The sequence below is a fragment of the Periplaneta americana genome, chromosome 15 (genome assembly GCF_040183065.1).
Source record: "Periplaneta americana isolate PAMFEO1 chromosome 15, P.americana_PAMFEO1_priV1, whole genome shotgun sequence".
NCBI classification, from domain to species: Eukaryota; Metazoa; Arthropoda; class Insecta; order Blattodea; family Blattidae; genus Periplaneta; species Periplaneta americana.
Genome location: NC_091131.1, coordinates 85,897,330 through 85,914,889, shown reverse-complemented (window position 1 = coordinate 85,914,889; position 17,560 = coordinate 85,897,330). Strand labels below are relative to the sequence as shown.

The 17,560-nt window shown below is 34.4% G+C and overlaps 1 protein-coding gene across 7 annotated transcripts in view; it reads left to right on the top strand.

The window, feature by feature from the left end:
- Window positions 1–17,560, top strand: part of Rab26 (RAS oncogene family member Rab26) — a 344,828-nt gene that overhangs the window by 163,747 nt on the left and 163,521 nt on the right. The window contains exon 1 of one of the 7 annotated variants that reach the window (XM_069847795.1): window positions 1,562–1,756. The exons of the other annotated variants lie outside the window; for them this stretch is intronic. The gene's annotated coding sequence lies outside the window, so the exon portion shown is untranslated. Of the gene's footprint in view, window positions 1–1,561; window positions 1,757–17,560 lie in introns of those variants that run through there. 7 annotated transcript variants of the gene reach the window in all.

The following is a 17,560-nucleotide window of genomic DNA, read 5'->3' as shown; positions in this document are numbered from 1 at the left end:
ACAGAAGATGGAAAAGAATGAGAGAGGAGATTGACAGCTGGTAGGAAAGAATAAGGGGATTGATAGGAGATAGAAAAGAATGAGAAGGAGATTGGTAGCACGTAGAAAATAATGAGGAGGAGATTGATAGAAGGTGGAAAAAAATGAGAGAGGAGACTCACAGAAGGTGGAAAAGAATGAGAAAAGAGCTTGACACTCATAGACGGTAGAAAAGAATGAAAAGGAGGTTGGCAGAAGGTAGGGAAGAATCAGGAGGCTGACAGAAGGTAAAAATGAACGAGAAAATAAATTGGGAAATAGAGGAGAACGAGAAAGAGGTTTGCATAGGTATGAAGTAAAGAAAGAAAGGAAGAGATCGATAAAGGGGAAGACAGTAGAAAGTAAGAAATGGTAAAGACAACGAAAGAAAGGAAGAAGGAACAGAGAAGATGCCGCTGGATAGAAAAAGATGTTGAAAATTAAAACGTAGATAGAAAGAAGCAGAGTATATATTAAATACGTAAAACAGAGGAAAAAAAAAGAAACTAAAGATAGGTGCGGAATAAAAGAAACTTTAAAGGAAATGAGGATCTGTAAGAAAAGTAATATGAATAGTGATAGAAGGCTACAAAGAATTAAACAGTTGACATCAGAAAATAGAGGGCAAGAATAATGAACGATTAATTTTTTTCTTAAACAAACGAAATAAATGAAAAAAGAACATTTCAGGAATGATAAGAAAGAAAGGATTAAGAAGAGGGACAAAATTGCTGCAAAGGAAGAGGTCGTAAACTGGAGGAAAGAAGAAAGTGGTCGTAAAATGGAGGAGAGAAGAGAGATGTTGTAAAATGGGGGAAAGGAAAGAAAAATGAAATCGCGAAACTTACCGAAATTACTGAAAGAAAGTGGTCCATATTGATTTTATTAGGTTTGATTTTTTGCAATACAAGTAGGCCTATTCGGCATTTTTGTAGCACTTGTAGAAAGGTCTTGCAGAAAATTAAAATTTCATCTCATTAGAAAAGTTATATTACATTATAATTATTTTAATTAGATTATTTTTAACGATGGAACTGCTCAGAGATTCTGAAAATTGAAAATTGATATCGGAGTTCTTTCCTTTTTAAAATTTGAGGAGATTGTTAGTTCAGAGAAGGTGTCCCAAAGAATTTCCAATTGTGAATTACAGCATGTATATAATATATCTTAATGGTCGACTGTAATTTGTGGAGAATGCCGTACAAATGAAGGTGTGTTAACTTACTTGCCACGTGAATGCAGCTAGTGACTTCCCGGAACGCTTAAGCGCCATTTTACCCAGATCATTTCGTGCGTAAAAGCCATCAGGAACGCGTTTCGACTAATCTCGGGTCTCATAATCTAATTGAAGTGATGGTGGAATCACGGATACATATTCACCTGTTGCCATGACTACTTTCTGCTGATGGAAGAAGAGCGTGAAGGGGAGCAGGCATTCAAAATGTATTCGCTTCACCGCCAGCGCGTTGCAAGAGCTGAGCTACCTGTTGCCATGGTAACTCTCTGCAAACGCGCGCGCGAGTCGTGTAGTTCGGCCTAACATTTCCCGTTTGGCGCTAGTATCGGAAGCACGTCACGGAATTGCTCGCTCGCTCAAATCCATCCTCTCTGTACATAATAAAGGATATCTCTGTAGTGCTATCGTTTTTCCTGCCTTCGACTTTATTGTTATCAGTGACCCTGACTAGGAAGTGGCCACGACGTCCAGACTTTTCTACACTTTTATTCATTGAAAACTGTAAGTGCTCTCTATATAATAATGTGCTGTTTATGTTTATTTACCGAAGTTCAAGAAAACTTTCTCACATTTCACTTTCCTTTCATATGATTTGCATTCTTCTTAGTTTCAACGTTAAATATCGTACTGTAAATGTTATCTTGATATTCAGCGTGCATAAATAAACAAATAAAGAAAGGAGAAAGTGATGGAATATAAATAAGTAAATAAATAAATACATTTTGAACTCCTTAGGATGTTATATTTACGTATTGCAATTTAAAGAACATCTTCGGTTTGTGCTTGAATAAAAAAGTTGTTGGAGAAATTCTAGAGTGTGAAGAATATTACACCGTTCAAAATTACGATGCCCAAAGATAGAACACGATATCAAAGTTCTTAAAACGCATAACTTAAGCATTTGCTTTAATTATATATTAAAGTCTAATGTCTGAAGCCGAGTAAAGAGCTTATACAGCTTATAAAAGCTTTAATAATATTTGATTTACCTAAATACTCCTGCAAATATTGTTTTGATATTAGGCGTCCGCGAAATAAATTCGTTGGTAACGTGATACTTGTACTGAAATTAAAATTAATTTCCTTGTGTCTGTTTCTTTTATGTACTCGCATTTCGAATTCTACCTAAATTATAGTAATTTCTAGGGGTACCTAAATTTGCGTTTTGAACTTCAGAAAAATATTTGTTGTACAGTATCTTCAAAATGTTACATATTCTATTTACTTAAGCAATAATGTAAACAAGTTCTGAATAATGCGCGTGCTGGAATAACAAATTAGGAACTGATGAATAATGATATCAAATGTTTAATAAACAGAAGGAAAATCATTTAAATTTCAATGTTTATAGGCATGAAATTCTTCCAAGTTTTCACATTAAGTGAACCTAAAATTCGTGAATAAATTATTTTGAGGTAAATTGGAACATTTTGAAGAGCGCTTTTGTCGATAAATTTGCATAATCGAATTAAAAATTTATTTTAAACTTTCTGTGAGTTTTCATAGAATTATTTGCTCTTTAACTATTGGTCTACGTAAACAATCAAGTGAATGCTGTTTTGTTATTGGGCTTGCGGAAAATGTGAGGAAATTTTCAGAAGTATTGCAATAATACCAGTACAAACTTTGATATCGAGTGTCATTTGTAAGTTTAAAGACGTTGGGGTACGTATTTTTGTTGTTTCATGTATATCGTCATTGTTCCTGCAATAATTTCTACGTGCAAAATATACAATTTCTCAGTAGGAAGAAAAAAAAAATTATTCATCCTATGACAGGCGTACATAGGAGACTGTGAATTCTTCAATTTTCGAAACGAAATATAATTACACATAGGGTATTTTATTATTTGCTGTATCACTATTTAAATTATTTAATAGAGCAAAAAATTGAAAATCGATAAATATATCACATAGGAGTTATTGTAGGAACAACGACGATATGCACATTTCTTACAGATATTCGTAAAATAAATTTGTCATATTCAATTTCTTAAATTGAAAGTGAATTGATGGGTTATATTTCATTATAATTTTCGTTTTAAAAATTCATGTTTAAAATATGCACATGAAGTTATTTATTAATATAATTGACTTCTCCTCGTACAGTATAATTACACACATTTAAACTTATTACTTACAAATAATAAATTTTAAAGTCATCTAATTAATTTAGTTAAAAGTGCGAAATAGGTGATATTTCAATTCAATTATATCCGATAAGAAACGTAACTTTTTAAAGTAAATGTCATAGTCAGCTTATACATAAGAATAAACTATAAATGTGACATTTTTATAGCTTAAGGCAAACCTATGAGTTAAGGATAATTAAAAGTATAGGCCTATATATTTTCAATTCAAAACAGCTCTGTGCCATATATTAAACGCTTAAGTTAAGTTTAAATGATTGTTTACAGAAACCGAACTGTTAAAATGTCGAATTTCCTCCTTGGAAGATCTGGTTTCAAATCTCGGAGAATCAAAGTGGATTTTTGGATGAACCAAAACAGTATAAGAACGAGTTTTCTAAAGATGTTACCGTAATTTCAGCATTTTCTATATTTAATACCATAATTATGTTATAGGCTAATGGAATAGATAAGGGGAAGTCGTTACTACCTCGGATAATGAATGAATGAATGAATGAATGAATGAATGAACGAATGTTGATTACAACGCAAGTGCCTGTTAATGAGAGACATAAATGGACTTCGTCCAATGGCTCTTAGGAATGACAGGACAAATCTATGAGCTAAGAAACATTTTTAAAAATAATACATCACGACATAAAAAAAAAACAATTCGATGCCACATATAAAATTTTTAACATTGATGGTTAATAAAATTTTAATTCTTGCTCATAGATAGCTGAAAAGTTAAAACATCCACTTTCCACCTCGGAACATCTGGTTTGATATCTCGATGAGTCAAAATTAATTTCTTGGTTGACAAAAATGTGTTTTCTAGCGATGTTTCCTTTTCCCTGACATAATTTCACCATTTTTTCCATTTACTATGTTGTGCAATGAAATAAATGAGGCAAAGTCTTACTACCTCGGATCTGATGATGATTGCAACGCAATTAATTAACAGATACTCGTGGACATCGATCAGTGTTCTAGAAATAAGCCGCACACAGTTTAAATTCCATTAATCTCTTAATTTTAATTAAGATAAGCCTAGATATACTGTGTTTGAAAGTAATGGAGGATTCAATAGTAATTTCAAACAGAATTCTTCTTTATTTATTTAATGGTTAGAGTCTGTATGTCGATATTTCATTCACGCCTTACGGGTATTCGGTCACAAAAATATGAAGTAAAAATATTCGTGTTTTGTAATAACCTTTGCCTTCATGAAAAGCTGTGGCACTCTTGAATTTCTGTGGAATATATCAAACAGTGCAGTATTCCATCCCAGACACATTTTATGAGACTGTGAAGGACAAAGCTGCTGTGGTGAGATCCTTTCAGCTAATCATTTCACCATAGTTCCATTAGAATGATATCATCTCACACTGTAGTTTAGAGGAGTTGAATAACTTCAATTTTTAAGCAGATTTTTGGCGCAGAGGTTTGAGAGATTTTGTTACTTTTTCATAGATATTAACTATAGTACAAGCTGAAGATTTAATTTGAATAATCGGTCGTTACACATACAGGATTATTTTGTGAAGTGCGGTAGGTTTGTTAAAGTGTGCTATATTTTGTGTACTCGAAACGAAACATTCTTATCGTTACATTGATAAGCTTATGAGCTTGATATATGGTGCTAAAGAAAAACATGTGTACAAGTGGTTGGCCGAGTTTTGTTTTCAAAACCTGAAGCGACAAGCCACGTGTGGTAAGACACGCTGGACTAGGATAGTGAAATAACTGTTGCATACATCTTCTTGCATAATTTGATTCATTTCCTTCTAACTGAAAAAACAGAGCAGTGACGGATAATTCAGAAGAGGTTTGGATTGTACGTCTTCCACTTCTGGTGGAAATATAAAATACATTAACAATATATTTGTAGTTCCATTTACCTTCATTTTAGGAATAAAATTAATGTGACGTGGTCGTTAGAGTAGCTAAATCATGTGGAATGAGTTATGTGAAGTTAGCCATTTGTAACTATCCTAACGGGTAAGGTAACTTTTCTTCTTAACCTGAATTATCACTGAAAATGAATGAAAAGTGAATTTTCGAAAAGTTGTGAAATTAAAAATGTATTTTTTATTTTCACCAGAAATAGAGAAAGTCTAATTCCATGCCCTTACTAACAACTTAGTTTATTTAATACATATAATAGCAATGACCTTCTTATAAGAAACAAACTGTAGGCTACCTATTGTATTATTTTTACTAGAGAATAACATTTTGTAAATTTATTTTCTATATTGTATCATTATTATCTCCAATATAAGACCAACCGTGGCCAATTAGTTAACTAATATATTAGCATAAGGGATTGTATGGACTGAACTATTCAGACTATAATCGGTACTTTTTTTTATTGTTATCCCACAATATTCCATAAATGCGATGTCATAGGTACTGGCTTCTGAATAGCCTTTCTAATTGAAGGAATTTTAACAAGCACGTCACTATTACTGAAAGATAAATCTCAAGCCATGTAAATCACATATTATAGGTCGCACCCATCTGGAAGGATCGAAGAGGTTTAAAAGAGGGAGAAACGCGCGATACAATGAGCAAGAGTGTGTTTTCATTAGTAAATAGCTTCAATTCATTAATTGTATTACTCTTCATATTTGCATTAGCGAATAATCCATTAATCATTACGAAAATTGTCAATTTATACCTTATATATTTAATAATCGGAATTCAGGTGAAGTTTTTGTATGCATCACACAGCAAATGAAAAGTTTTTCGTTTTTACTATGCATCGACAATTTCATTTTATAATGTGACGAGTTCCAAGCATTTTATCTTGCAATGAATAATACTTTACTACGGCTTTTAAGGAACCCGGAGTTTCATTTCCGCCCTCACATAAGCCCGGCATCGGTCCCTATCCTGAGCAAGATTATTCCAGTCTCTACCATCATATCCCACCTCTCTCAAATCCATTTTAATATTATCCTCTCATCTACGTCTCGGCTTCCCCAAAGGTCTTTTTCCCTCCGGCCTCCCAACCAACACCTCTATATGCAGCAATAAATAATACAACTTAAAAAATATAAACGCATCTTTGGTAGTCACGTTTTTTTATGGTTTACACAATTATAAAGTAAGTTCAGTGAGTGCTTAATTTAAATTGTTGGTTTAATTTTCGTCAAGGCCAAAAGAGGCGTTAGCTTCAGCATTTCTGTAATACGAAAAGTGGAGAAAGATGACGGATTTTAGGTTTTATTACTATTAAAGAAAAATAAGTATAAACAATGGTTATTAGAGGAGAAAAATTCGCTCCGGCATCGAGAATCGAACCCAAATCCTGGTTATACGTACCAAGTGCTCTAACCACTGAGTTCAATCCACAGCACCTGATCGAATCCCTCTTCTTTAATATTTATTCCTTTGTGGCCTGACTCCAATTTCGACCTTAATTCACTTGAGATTTTATTACACATATTTTGAGCATGGTGTATATAGTTTTTAATGCGTAATAAACTTTGATCATTTATGTCTAAAAGTTTTGGATAGGAGTTTAGCGTAAAATATTGAGAATACACATAAATGACAGTTTTCAGAATTAGTTTTTCTTTGTTGATTATACGTATACTCAGAAATTAATAAGTTATGTGAGCGCATTTAATTTTAATTTTGATTTTAAGCTTGTTTTTTTTTTTTTTAAGGCAAGGGAACTGGCTTGAGAGTTAAAAAAAAGTTGGCGTAAGACGAATTTTGAAACTATCTTAATCTCTCTTCCCCCTTCATTTTAATATGATATTGTAGGTCTCGTCCCTTTTCTACCTTTTTTCCTTCAGATTTTTCTCACTTTCTTCTGTAGTACAGTAATCTATGAAATGAGACTACTCAGCCGCTTGGAGCTTTATATAACTTTTTACCCACTCCCCTAAGACTCCTTTACAAGGGCTCGCGCTCGTTTCTTTTAGTTTCGCCGTTCTTCCATGCATGTATAGAATGATTCAGACTTTCAGCCAATCGCTTTGAGCCATTGGTTTAAATAGAAAGGTAGACAATCATGCCGATTACTTTACCAAATAACTCAATATAATATCATTTAGGTATTGTTTCCTTTTACCTCTCACTTAAGTCTGTTATATGTCCCAATTGGACCTTGTGTCCTTTACTTCCTCTAGGTTATTTTTAAATTGTTTTCATTTTTTTCATTATTTGGAAATTCAAATTCAAATATCTTTGAGCAACAGTAACAAATATAAATGACATTCGTGAGAAAATTAAATGCAGAATAAATATGGGAAATGCGTGTCATTATTCGGTTGAGAAGCTTTTATCATCCAGTCTGCTCTCAAAAATAGCTGAAAGAATTTATAAAACAGTTATATTACCGGTTTTTCTGTATGGTTGTGAAACTTGGACTCTCACTTTGAAAGAGGAACAGAGGTTAAGGGTGTTTGAGAATAAGGTGGTTAGGAAAATATTTGGGACTAAGAGGGATGAAGTTACGGGAGAATGGAGAAAGTTACACAACGCAGAACTGCATGCATTTTATTCTTCACCTAACATAATTAAATATATTAAATCCAAACGTTTGAGATGGGCAGGGCATGTAGCACGTATGGGTGAATCCAGAAACGCATATAGAGTGTTAGTTGGGAGGCTGGAGGGAATAAGACGTCTGTAGATGGTAGGATAATATTAAAATGGATTTGAGGGAGGTAGGATATGATGGTAGAGACTGGATTAATCTTGCTCAGGATAGGGACCGATGACAGGCTTATGTGAGGGCGGCAATGAACCTCCGTGTTCCATAAAAGCCACAAATAAGCAAGGTTAATTATGTTTAATATTGAGTAGGCCCTATATGTTCAGTAGCTTTCACATTTTCATTTGAATCGTGTTCAACTTATCTTATTCTTACACGTTTTAAAAATCTCACTTATGTTTCTTCATTTATACTGCCATGTCATTTTGGTTAATATTTGCGTGTCGCAAATACTGCATGTTACTACTAATTTATAATAAGGTAAAATATGACTTGGCTACAAAGGCGAAAATAAGTGCAGTAAAGCACCAAGAAATTTTAAGAATATCGTTTGAAATGAAAGTAAATTCCTCAACCTTAACAGTGACGGTATTTAAAGTTGCTGTATTTGGTCAGGTCTCCTTGTTGATTACTTCATGTAAGGTTACACGGATGCGGTTACAGGCTTTAATGTGTAGATATCGCAACTGTCCAAACATGTGACGTACAGTAGAAAGAACAGTGTCACCTTGTTGATCTGCTATCCCCTCTGTGTATGTCACATTTTGAAGATATAAAATGTCACCAACCCACAATGCACTCTTATAGTACATAAACCCGTTATGTAAGTACACACCATATTGTGCAGGTGTTACATGACCTTGACTATGCTATTTTATTAACAATTAATAGTAATTTAAATAATAAATATTTATTGTCAAAGTAACTGTTAATAAAGTAACTATTTTTATTACATTATTGTTATTATTACTGCTGTTATTCCTGTTATTACTATAAATTAGTTGCAATAGGTTCGTAAAAGTAACACCCGAAAAACTTAGAAGGTATCCGCGGTCTCATGGACATAAGTGAATATGAGCAGTCAAAAAACATTTATTACTCATTACTCCAGAAGGTAAGGATATTTCTTATTTCTTATTCAAGCCTGCTTCACAGCGAGCTTCTACCTGAGAGCCAGATTTGCATAATATATTCGTTACTGTAGGTAAGTTAACAGAAAGCCACAATTTAAGTCACACAGAATTGTGTGCACTCAAAGTTTGGTTTCTAGCGTCTTGTCAGCCCATTTGAGTTGTGTGGATATACAGTAAAGGGAGGAATTGTGACTGTGTCTTGTGTGGTTCCTGGGGTAGTTCAGTTGGTAGAGCATTCGTGCGCTAAGCGAATGGTCTCGGGATCGGTGCCAGACCCCGGAACAATTTTTCCCTTGAAATTATTCAAGCCTTCACTTGCTAAAACTATGATTTTTATTTTGAATTAGAAAACTGGTATTTATGAAATATAGCAGTAAATAATATGTAAAAATGTAATGTTCCAAAACCAAAGACAAATGAAGAAATTTAAATAGTAACATTAATTTCTTTCGAAAAATAAAATAACAGCTTATAATGGGGATTAAGAAAATAAATTTTATAATTTTGATCAAGACTCTTTGTTCAATTTCAAAGACGTTGAAATGGTATTAACTGTAAGCTTTCACAGTCCACATCAGATTGAATATCTAAAATTTAAAAAATGAAAAACATTTTCCTAATTTGTTTATTTACTATATTGTTTTCTTACTTTCGATTGTGAAGTTTTAAACCTTACTCTCAGCGGCTACAGTTACAGCTCCTGATAGTTAGTAGTCTATTTATAGGCCTATTTTATATGCGAAACACAAATGTTCTTACAAAAGAGATATTTTTTGCGTATCAAACACACAACATTAACTTAACATGTAAGCTTTCATGGCCGGCGTCAATGGAATAAGAATTTTCCGGGTGAGGCCGTGGTCTACAAGTGGTATTGTTACCAGATGTTTCGTATACTACAGACATCTTCAATGCTGACGATATCTGCCGCAGCAGTAGACGAAACGTCTGGTAGCAACATCACCAGTAGACCACGGTCTCTCAGCCCAGAAGATCCTTATTTCACACATTGTTCTTTCCATGCTGCCTTGATATAACATTCAATTCCGAATTCAACCTGTTGTACGTTCCTCTCTCTCTCTCTCTCTCTCTCTCTCTCTCTCTCTCTCTCTCTCTCCCCCGAAGTTACTGCTACTGCGCTGCTTGTCTTTAGCATTAATTAATTAATTAAGTTATATATTATGCACAAACCTAAGATGTAAGCACGAAGCCCACATTTAAACACTTTTGTTTGAAACGAAAATTAGATCGCGAACTGCTTAAAGTGAGATGTTGCTCCATCTTGTTGAAAGGAGCAGTAATACCCTCCTCTTCTATTAGTTGTGGATAAAATTCATCCAAGAAGGTCAAGTATACATCGGTGTTGACTGTGGTATCGAAGAATATTGGACCGATAATAATGCGTTTCGCAGTCAAGATGGAGCAACATCTCACACATCTGAGAGGTCACTTACTCGTATTCATTCAATGTTCACTGAAGAGCGGACTGTGAGCAAGGGTTTGTGGCCACCGCGGTCACCAGATTTGTCGACATGTGACTTTTATTTATGGTGATAGTTGAAGGGGAAAGTGTACGAGCAGAATCCCCATGCTATGTATTGATGAACTGAAGGATAACATCAGGAATAGCATCCGCACTAACACCCGTGAGGAACTGGCATGTGTCTATATGAACTTGTTAAGACGTACACTGAAGTGTCTAGATGTTGATGGAGGGCACTTCAAACATATATTATGAAGGTTAGTACAGGACACATTCATTTATTCATTTTATTCCATTTCTTTGAAAAAAGTTTGTTTCAAATCAAATGAGATGAGACGGGCCGGTTTTATCTGCCCAACCCGGCAGTACAGTGAAAGATAAGGTATTTCCATTATATTCTTTGTTTAGTTTGATTAAACTGTGTTAATATTAAACATAGGTTTGTAACCCATTGTTATGGTAACAGGCAATAAAAATTGTTTTGTTTGAAGTTGACATAACAAAAGAGTACAATGAAAGATAAGGTTCTTCCATTACATTCTTTGTTTAGTTTGATTCAGGTGTATTTAACGTAGATAGTCATTTTTTACAATTTTAAGTCCATATTTAATTCCATATTTTGATAAAAATAAGTACATACATATTTAGCTATTTCATACATTTTTAGTCCATATAAATCCGTTCCCTGCTCATCAGTTTATCTGTAATGATAACAGTAAAAATCAGAATTGTACGGATTGTACATACCGAGTAAAATAGAATTAATATTTAGGAAGAAATTGTTTTCTTCATTTGGGACTAATATGGTATTACATAGCGTGTTAAAAAGTATCCAATATTTTAGGAGGTGATAGTATGCACCAAATCAAGAAAATGATGTCTAATTTAACATGGGTCCTACGACACATACTTTATGAGATGTGAACACTTGTTCATAGGAGGTGCTCAATGTGACGTCCATTCATGGCAATGCATTTTTCTGCCCTACAATACAGGAGACTACCAGATAATCATGCAGTAGTTGACACTCCTGGCATGGAATACTGATACATTGCAAGGAATACTGAAAACAAAAGTCAGTTGCGGATACGAGCGGGGTTCAGCAGAGATGGTGTTGTGGCTTTTCGTAATCAGCATGTGTGGGCTGATGAAAATCTTCATGCAGTTGAAGAAACAAGACATCAGCACCGATTCTCAATCAACTTATGGACAGGCGTTCTTGGTGATAGATTAATAGTGCCATATGTGCTACCACAGAGATTAACTGGGACTCCTTATCAGGACTTTCTTATTAACGTATTAAAACAAATTTCAAAGAGTGCGTGATTCCTTACGCCGAAGGGTAGAGGAATGCATTGCCATTAATGGACGTCACAATGAGCACCCTCTGTGAACAAGTGTTCAGATCTCAGAAAGTACTGTATGTGTTGTAGGACCCATGTTTATTAGACATCATTTTCTTGTTTTGATGCATACTAGCACCTCCTAAATTATTGGATACTTTTTTAACACCCAGTATATCCAAGCAATAACAAGAAGCTGTTGAAATCTGCACATTTACATTACTTGCACTCTGCATTACAACATTTCATAGTGAACGAAACTCCTAGGACTCATCTGTGATTCGAGTCTTTTGTTGTGGACTAGATCCTATTTCTAGAAAACCACTTGATACATATTGTTGTGAGCTACAGAGATTGCGATGCATAGGAATGTGATTGTTAACAGATAAAGAAGAAGATACAAATCAAGCAGTGTGGTCACTGGAAACATTTCTTGAATCATAAATAAATAACATTACTTTATACATACATTAGTCAAGATTACTATTGCAACTTTATTCAAATAAAATAAGAATAAATGATACTAAAGAATTAAACACGGTATAGTGTGTGTGTGTGTGTGTGTGTGTGTGTGTGTGTGTGTGTGTGTGTCGCTGAGTAACGCATCTGTATAGCCTACTAAGAAATTAATAAATTAATAATAGTGAATTATTGCCTTTTTATTATTTTAATTAAATCTCGAAGTAAATCTCGAGTCCTGAACGTGCCTTCAAAGCTTTTCAATTCTGATACAGAGTTCAGTGAGAATAAATAAGCAGAAATAAAAATATAAGATGGTATACCCGTAAATTAAAATAATTTTCCAAATTGAACTTCGTTCCTTGTGTGTATGTTGAGTAAAGCTTTGTAGTTGAAACGGAAGTTCAAAATGAAGAGTAAGCTTAAAAGCAACTTGTGAAGTTACTATCGCTTTTAAGTTCGTTCTATTTCGTTATCATTAGTGCAGAATGATTTAAAGTTTGTAATAAATGTTCAGTGAAAGTTCCTTGACAGAAATATTTGTAGGTATAGCATCTGCATAGATATTGAATGGATATTTATTTCTAGTCCCCGAAAGAAAATATGGGTCATATCCTGACATTATATGATTCTTTAAATGTAGGCCTAGAAATGTAGTAATGGAACAAAAATACAAGCTGCGTATTCATGGTTCGGTTTTGTGTAACTAACTGTGAATGTGTAAGGGAGTATGTGTGCGTAATTGTGAATGTGTGCATGCAATTTGTGTGATCGTGCAATTGAATGCGTGGGCGTGAGTGTAGTTGGGTGTCCGCGTGAGTGCAAGTGGATGCGCGCGTGTGTGCAATTGAAATTACATTAGCACGCGATTCTGTGCGCCAATTCATGCGTGATATTGTGTGTATAACTGATTCGATTTTGCTGAACTTGAATGTCGAAAGATTGATTTGATTACTAATGTGTGGAAAGGCTAGCAGTTACCATTATTTAAACACAATTCTGGAAAAATACAGGGTGTTTCCGAATTGGTGTTACAAACTTTCAGGGATGATGGCGAAGGGTATATGTATCAATTTGAGATAAGGAACCATGGTCCGGAAATGACTGAGTCAAAAGTTATAAGCAAAAATAGTTGTGTGGAAATGAAATTGTAATTTTGCACCACGTGCCCTCCTTCCCTTAACTTTTGGAACAGTCGTGGAAAAATGGTATGGGCCGGATGTCTCCTACGTGGGTAGTTGGACCGATACAATCTGTGAGCTTGTCTACTGTTCCCATTGGCTCATCCATATTCGAAAATCAGGTCTGCTTATTCCGCTCTCGTGTACTCCTCCATTTCACTAGGACTGATCGACTGTACAAGTTGCAATGTCCAGTTGATCAGTCCTAGTGAAATGGAGGAGTACACGAGAGCGGAATAAGCAGACCTGATTTTCGAATACGGATGAGCCAATGGGAACAGAAGACAAGCTCACAGATTGTATCGATCCCAGTACCCACGTAGGAGACATCCGGCCCATACAATTTTTCCACGACTGTTTTAAAAGTTAAGGAAAGGAGGGCACGCGATGCCAAATTACAATTCCATTTCCACACAAATATTTTTGCTTATAACTTTTGACTCGGTCATTTCCGGACCGTGGTTCCTTATCTCAAATTGACACATGTACCCTTCGTCATCACCCCTGCAAGTTTGTAACACCAATTCGGAAACACCCTGTATAAGGGACTCAATTTGAAAGAAGTGCAACATCAATGCACGGTTCATACTCGTATATCTGTAATTCAGTAAGCGCAATTAAATTTATTCTAGCGTAAACTTAATTAAAGGAAAGGGACTGATGTATGTCGACCCTTTTGATAATCTAATTAGAGTTTGTCTTTAATACTCAGTTAACGTGTGGTTAATAAAGTTTATAAACCGGAGATCCAGATCAAATCACAGCATTTCAGAATGGGACTTTTTATGCATAGAAGTATCAAAACTCTGTATCATCCAGTTTCTATGCCCTCGTTGATATAAATACAGATGGGTTGAAAGTCGCTTTCCCCAAACACTTCATTATATTCAATTTACATTTGACTACACATTCCTTTACAGATTTTGTTCAAAATGGAGGCCCTGTTTCTCGATACACAATTCACAACGTTTACACACTGCTTTGTAAATGGCAGAACATAACTCAGGATTTTCATCGATTTTCACGAATGACTGTTCGATCAGTGTAGCAACTGATGCAGATCCTGCGGTGTCTCAGCAAAAACACAGTTTTTCAGAATACCCCACAGCGAAAAATCACATGGGCGTCAGGTCGCATGACAGTCAATCCATTCATGGAATTCTGGTACAAGACGTCCCTCACCCTTACACCAAAATGAGGTCGTACTCCATCCTGCTGTCATATCAACTGCATATCGGCAAAACGAGGGTTGTTTTTAAGATATAACATAGGGAAAACAGTTGTCGCATGAACATGGTTGCCAACCACCACTTATTACAGCAGCTATTCGTTTGTTCAAGTTATGACATCAATATGTGTGTAAAAGTGTGAAAACTAAGAACGAATATTGGGGAAAGTGACTTTTGACTCACCTTGTGCTTAATTAAATATGAAATAATGTGTTAAAACATTCTAATCTTCTGAGTCCTGAGACATTTATTGATTTATTTTTAAAGTTCAGTATAATTCTACACTTCAAAAAAAAAAAAAAAAGTCACTAACATAACAAAAATGCTGAAAAAAATTCTATAGGTTTACGGCACAAAAGCAAGTATGTTATACTATACTTCGGGTCCTATACACATACCTTATATCATAATCATGTATGAAATATGGTATAGTATACTATACTCTCAGGATTCAGAAGGCTAAGAGTTTCGTGAAGTTGGTGGTTGCCTTATGCCAGCATTTCTCAAACTTTTCTGAATTGGGGACCAGTTTTTTAAGTCAGAACAGTTCCGCGGACCACCTTACCTTACTCTTGTTCCCTTCGAAAGGAAATTTATCATTTATTTAGCATTAATGTAATTCAATTAATTTTATATTAATATTAACTAATTAAGTTAGTGTTAATAGAAGAAAATTTCTTATATCGTTATCTGTAAAAACAGAAATAAAAAAAAAATTAATGCAGAAACATGCCCGATTTTCAACAAGTAAAATGCAATTTTGCACGTTCTATAATTTTATTGGTGTACGACGTACAGTACGTGCCCATTTCAATGTGCAGACTGGGTGTCGCCGAACTATTAAGAAAGTCATAAATACATGAAAAGATTCGGTACTTTGGTCCTATTATGAATTTGGCTAGTCCCTAGCTGGGTTACAGGCACGAAGCCAGATGTGCACGGAAAAGACAGCAAGAAATATCACGTTCATAGTGCTTTAATTCCTTCTTTTGTTGCTGAGAGCAGAGTGGGAAGTCAATAGACGGGTAGGGTAAATATCAGAACTGGGAGAAAAAGTGAAAGGAGATTGCCATGTGTCATTTATAAACTCTGAGATTTTTACCTATTGTGTGATAGCCTACGCAATTCGTTTGGATTTTTTTTTTAAGGACCACGAGGGCAGACCTCGAGGATCACAGGTGGTCCGCGGACCATAGTTTGAGAAACGCTTGCCTAAGCGATTAGACTAACGTTTGAACATATTTCTCATTGTATCATTTATTATTTTCTTTTTACAAGGAAGTTTCTAACGTAAATATATCATAGTTTACGCCAATCGTAGTGTAGGAAAAGAAAATAAATATTAAATGAAATATATTAGATATTTGATGTGGTACTTAGTTCAACGATGTGACATAAAAGCTTCAAGGCATGCAATGTAACTCATAGTGTTTTGTATTTCCATATTTCTGTATTTTGCAAGGCCAGCCAGAACTTGTTTTCCTGGCATTGCCACGTTGGTAGTAACTAACACGTATTGCATTTGATGCATAAGCTGTCATTTGAGCAACATTACACAGACACATATTGCGGGTCTCTCTGATCGTGTGATCAGCACTTCACAGAGGCACCGCTGAAAACACAGGATAGCACATGACACGAGACAAACGCCAATCAGATGATAGACAACACTAAACATATTGTATGCGGAGACTAAGATGAAGGCGAGAAATAGGGAAGATTGAAAAACGCTGAGTTTTGAGTGAAAGACCTGACTTTTGGCAGAAAACTATGAATGAATGAATGAATGAATGAATGAGCCTATTTGTAATAAAATGATTATATTTAATGTGTATCACTTCCGGATAAGTTGGCTCGTAGATACTGCATCATAAGGTCAGGGATTCCAGCACTGTGTTTCTGTCTAGAGTTGATCAAAAGATGCAACTCTCTCCTACACCACATTGAATTGTACGTGAGTAGGAAAGAAAGAAAGAAAGAAAGAGAAAGAAAGAAAGAAAGGTATGCAGGCAGACAGCTAGACACTGAATAGGCCTTTATGATGAAAATACGACCAATAGTTCAGAAGTCCCTGTACCAGACAGATGGAATGCCCAAAACAAATTTTTTACGATAGGCCTAGTGCGTAAAATTGCATTTTACCCACTATTATCAGTGCCTAAAGTGAGGCTTTAAAACACTAATGCGTAAGAAAAAGTAGTCTAGAATCATTCTAGGCACTGCTATTCATTTTACGTACTGTCAAATAAAATGTAACATTCAATGTAGAAACTTCATTCAGTAACAAATTAATGCATTATCTGGACCTTTCAGTATTTAAATATTACACGTAACTCAAATAAGTAACAAATTTAACATTTATATCTACATTTTAGCCCTTGTTATTCTCAATTTACATGCAATACTCATTGTAACACGATTGATTTTACAACTGTTTCTGACCGCTTTGTTGATTATATAGCAATAAAGGTAATTTTAAATTACTTTATTTATCCTATCACGATAACCCTTTATTCAGGCACTTTATTTTTGTTATTTTAAGATAATGTGTTCTTTGTTGGTTCTATATTTATGGATTATAATAATTATTCTATTAAATGTTGGTAATTCGATTTTTTGTTAATATAAGGTTATATATATATATAAATTAATTATTTAAATAAAATAACCTATTTTACTAAAAAATAGGTTTATTTATATTATAATAATTAATTTATATATAATACAGATTATCTATGAATATACAGCATTATTGTTGAAAAATAGAGGTATATATATATATATGATTTATATTAATATAAATCATATATATATATATATGACGGCAATGAAATCGTGA